Genomic DNA, 4,893 nt, shown 5'->3' with positions numbered 1-4,893 from the left:
AATGTCTGGTGGCCATCCATGGCACACAAGGAAGGGAGCAATAATCCCGTGAGCATTTGTAGGCATCGACCCAGCCCTGACAATGGCACAGCAACACCACGCAGCAGAGGAGCACTTTGCAGTTTCTCATTTATTTCCCAAATTTAACTAGCAGCATCAGGAACCTTTTCCTGTCATGCTGCCTCACTCCAGGGAGTTGTGACACTGCCAAATTCCCCTGAAGAGTGCCAAATGTTGCTTTGGGTGAGTACAGTGATGGATCTGGGGTCATAGAGCAGAGCTGGTAATAGGGAGCAGTACCCATAATTCCGAACCCATCTCCCTGGACACATTTGCTTGCACTGTTTTCCACTTGTAGCTTACCCAAGCTGTTTAGAACTCAACACCTTTTTTATTCCTCCTTCAGGGTAGTCAAGTCTTCCTATTTCTGCCATGGGAAAAACAAGTTGCTATTTTGGGAGCGTGTGGGATTCAAGCCCACGACAGTCTCATCACTGCCTGCACAGAAGATGAGATCCATAACCCGTGTGCCAGAGGGACTGGCATACATCTCTCTACACATTCAATCTGGATAGTAAGGTGGCTCAGTCCCACCAGGGTCCTCATGCTGGGGCAATGAATCGCCTAGGCTCCCTGGGGCACAGTGCCCAGAGCTCTGATCCCTGCTCTGAACTGATGCTCTAAAAGCTGGGGTGGGAGCATAGGAACAAGAGAAAAAAGAGGCTCTTACCAGAAGTGGGGTTCGAACCCACGCGGGCATGTGCCCATTGGATCTTAAGTCCAACGCCTTTACCACTCGGCCATCCTGGTGGGCTGCAAAATCTTGCCTGCCTCTCCAGCTTCTCCTCAAGCTCCCAGCCCAAGAGACTTTCTGAGCTCAGCACCACTATTTTAATTAACTCAGCAAACTACTAGAACAGCTCATTGAGAGTCACCAGGTTTTGTGAGCCATGGAGAATGGTACAGACACCTACTAGACCCTTGTGCACGTCCCATAGTCACTGGTGATAATACCCCCAGTGACCTTGGTGCAGGAGGGCCATCTCTGAAGGGTCTCAGCCTGATCCTGCTGGTTGCCCAGGGTGAAAGGAGCAGCTCTGACAGCCCAACAGCACTCAGCCAAACACACCACACAGTTAAAACACTGTCCTTGTACCTCAAGTCCCACTTCTCACCCCCATCAGTTCATATCTGGGACAATATTAGGGCAATTAGCTGGAAAAGACAGCGGAGCAGGAGAGTCTTTGTCCTTTGGGGTGAGGTACAGCTTGGTTTTCTGCCAGCTGGGGAGAAAGAAAAAAAAAAAAAGACACAAACCTCTCTGTTGAATCAGATGGGTCTCAAACCCACAGTCCCCAAGTGCCCACAGACAGGAGGTCTTTAGTGCTTAAGCCACAGGAGCCTGATAATTTCTGTTTCTCATTTCAGGTACTCTCAGCCTTCCCAGATCAGCACCTTCAAATGGGGATGCTGTCACACACCTGGCCGAGCCCTTTCATCAGAGGATCCTGGCTGCTGGAAACACACTTGACAGGGCTGTACTGGCCCTGTCCTGCTTGAAGGGGAGAACAATTCCCTCCTTACTTCCCTAGGGACTGCTCATGACTATGCCCTGCAGCAGCTGAGCTGTTTGGAGGGCTTGTGGTTGGCTGCTGCAGAAATGAGAGACACTGACCAGAAAAAGGCCCTCAAAAGAAGGCTTAGAGCTCCTCAGAGTAGAGGGGTCACCCTGGCCTCCAGAGGTAATTCATAAGTCCCAGGAAGTAAGGCAAAAGAACCCTAGGCATCCCACAGGAGGATGCTGCAGATACTCATCTCAGCAGAGGACTGAGTCAACCTATTCACATGCAAAAGTGCTGCCAGGAGGAAAAGTCACCCTCTCAGGTGCAAAGAGGGGGAAGTAACTTTCCCTGCTTCCCTTTTACCCTTTGCCTTACAGTCACAGCAGTCTGCCGTGCTGGTCCATGTGTGCAGAATCGCAGCTCAGCATCCCTGGATGCCTCCAGCTGCAGCACCAGCATTAATATCAGATGAAGCCATCCTCACAAAGGGTGCTGCACTCACCAGCTCCGGAGGAATCTGCTCCTAATGAGCGACTTCAAAGCATTAATGAGCTTGCAAAGCTCTCTTCCTCGTTTACAGAGCTGGACCTCGCATGCTTGGCATTAAGACAGAGGTCACCCATCAGGAGGAGAGAATGCATGTGCATGTCAGCGAATATAATATATTTGTCATCCTCTAAAAAGCAAATATTAATCATGGCCCCTCCAAAAGGAAGCTTTTATGCCACATCTGCTCTTCACAGCATGGAGAGAAGGCACCTACTCACAAAGACGTCCATGACCCACACTGCTCAGATGTTCACGAAGCCCAATGAGCTCAGCTTTGAAGTTAACATCCCACCTTAACCCTTTGGGCCCAAGCTGGGAAATGCTAGTTGAATTGGCATCCTGAGGGATGAATAAAGTGGTGAAATCGTGTTCCAGTGCAGATTTAAGGCATGCATTGAGGGAGTGGTATGGAGCAGATTTGACTGATGATACTGCTCTGTGGCACCTTTCCAGCACAGGCAAGGAAAAGAGATGCTGGCCCAGAACATCAAAGGCAGCACAATGTGTCTGCTGCTCTCTCCAGGGACTACCCTCTCCCAGCTACAACCCCCTCCAAACTTCCCTGAGCTCATCATAAATCTGTGTTGAAACAGCCTCCAGTGCCTGGCTAACAGCCCAGTTGCTTCCATGTGAGGAGTTGAACCTATCCCTGCTGCTGAGCTAGGAGAAGGCCATGCAAACAAACTGTGCTGAAGGACCAGAAGTTTACCTGAGCAGCAACCTGCTGCTGGGCACTTCATGCCCTTCCTCCCAAAACCCATCAGCCACTTTGGCCTTTCCAGAGCCCTCTCACTGCTGACATCCTGAATGGCATTTGTTCTGCCACAAGAAGGCTTGGGTGAGTCATGGGGCAAAGAGATACTGGCTTGTTACAGCATTGCTGTTGCCAAACCTGCAGGAAAATCTCCATGTGCAGTCTGCACAGGCATCAGCATAGGGGCAGCTCAGCTCCCCTTGACTGGTTCAATCTTATCATGACCACACATCCAAGGAGTTCACTGGCATATCTTACCTGTATGTAAAAAATATGGCCCTGAGCAGATGCTTCCCAGGGTGTTCCAGAGCTGTACATCTTCCACGGGGTTGGTCAGCTCCACCTGTAAACCTGCACAGAGCACTGGTTGGCAGTGCACAGGGTCTGGAGTCAGGTTTGCCTCCAGGAGGGTTCTAACATCAGCTGAATTACCTGTAGTGGCTTGGAGGTCTCCTGTGCAATCCCAAGCCAGCCCAGATGTACCTTACTTGCAGTATCCCCATGAAATGACAGCTTGAAGATGACATGGCTTCAGAACACGTTCTGTAAGAGAAAGGCATTAATAATGTCCTGAAGCCAGAAGTCCTGTGCTTCAGAAACACATTGGCAATGTTAACTGGGGTGCAGTTTCTCCTCTCACCTTTTCTCCCTCCGAACGAGGTCTCCTGGCTCTCGCTGTCTATTCAGTAGGTCTGTGTTTAATTTAAATAGCCACTGGAGGCAACCACCATCCCACATGTTACTACTGCAGGAAAAGAAAAAATCCAAACCCTTCCAATTATGAGCCAGACAGAGTGGAAATGGCACTTCATGAGATTTCAGGCCAAAACTTCTCCACCTTACTGATGCATGGGCAAAAATAATAATCACTTTAGGAATTAGCTGGAAAAGAGAAAGAGTAGGACAGGGTTCTTCCCCTTCCCTGCTATGAAAGCGATTCAGTGTGTGGGTTACAACCACCAGAAGCACTGAGACCTGAACATTTGGCACAGAGCAGCCCTACCAGGGTCATCTTAGGCTAAGTGAGAGATGACAGCTTGGCTTCACCTTGTATAACAGGCTTGGGGGGGGAAACCTCATGCCACCTATAGCAACAGGCCTCCTGTGTTGTGTTCATGTAGGAATTTATGAGGAAGGCTTTTGGACTTTGTCAGCATTAAAATACACTATTGATGGCCAACATGTAACTGTAAACTACCACATTTTGGGAGTAGCTGGAGTTCACTGTCAAAAAGAAGAGTCAAACAGGGTAGTAGTATTATTTAACTAGTCCTCAGCTGGTTTAAGAATAAACAGGCAAGTAAGATCACCCTTCCTATCTTTCCTACCTCTTGAGAGGCAGTTCAGGAAATCAAGAAAGCCTCACTTTGTATTCAGAGGGCTTTCTTTGCAGAATGGCTAGAAAATATGGCTTGTATTCCTATGGGTGAAAGCTTATACTCTGCAGAAACTGACATGATGCCCTGCTGCTTGTTGGCTCAAGTCAGCCCCTGTGGAACGACAAACCTTATGGTGCTCTATAGCTCAAGAGGAAAGGTTTTCCATGAAGCTTGCAAATACTGGTATTTGGCCAGAAAACCAAAGACCACTTACTGTGGGCATACAGACTGGATTAAAAACCAGTGGAGTTGTGCAATTACGGGAGGTTATTTATCCCAGAGGGGAAATATGTTTTCTTTGTTGAGTAAGTTCTTTCAAAAAACCCAACAAACCCCCATCAAACTGAAAGCAATGCAGCTACCAGAGCTAAAGCAGTAAGTCATAGAAAATAATGGATTTGTCTACTTTTCCCTGCTTGGGAATGGTGTCCCAGCTGTTTACAATTCTCCAAAGGCTATTGCTAGTCTAAATTATTTCCCCCAGTTATTTACCACAAATATTTCTTGGCCAACAGACGCCTCCTCAAAAGAAAAAATCGATCTTGAGGGTTCAAAGGATCTAGGCTTCACATCATTGTTTCTGCTTTAATTCTGAATGGGCTCATAATGAGACATCTGGAGTGAGTGGCGATGCTTCAGCGTTTCGAAG

At 48.3% G+C, this 4,893-nt stretch overlaps 1 non-coding gene across 1 annotated transcript; it reads right to left on the bottom strand.

Annotated features, from left to right (window-relative positions):
• Positions 1 to 727: 727 nt before the first annotated feature.
• On the bottom strand, positions 728 to 810 carry TRNAL-UAA (transfer RNA leucine (anticodon UAA)). The gene has a single exon. It is a non-coding gene; the product is annotated as a tRNA-Leu (tRNA).
• Positions 811 to 4,893: the final 4,083 nt, after the last annotated feature.

The sequence above is a fragment of the Melanerpes formicivorus genome, unplaced genomic scaffold, assembly GCF_026170545.1.
Source record: "Melanerpes formicivorus ecotype bairdi unplaced genomic scaffold, bMelFor1.0.p_v2 SCAF_74, whole genome shotgun sequence".
Lineage (NCBI taxonomy): Eukaryota > Metazoa > Chordata > Aves > Piciformes > Picidae > Melanerpes > Melanerpes formicivorus.
Note: the sequence above shows the minus strand (reverse complement) of the source record. Positions and strands in the feature narration are given on the sequence as shown.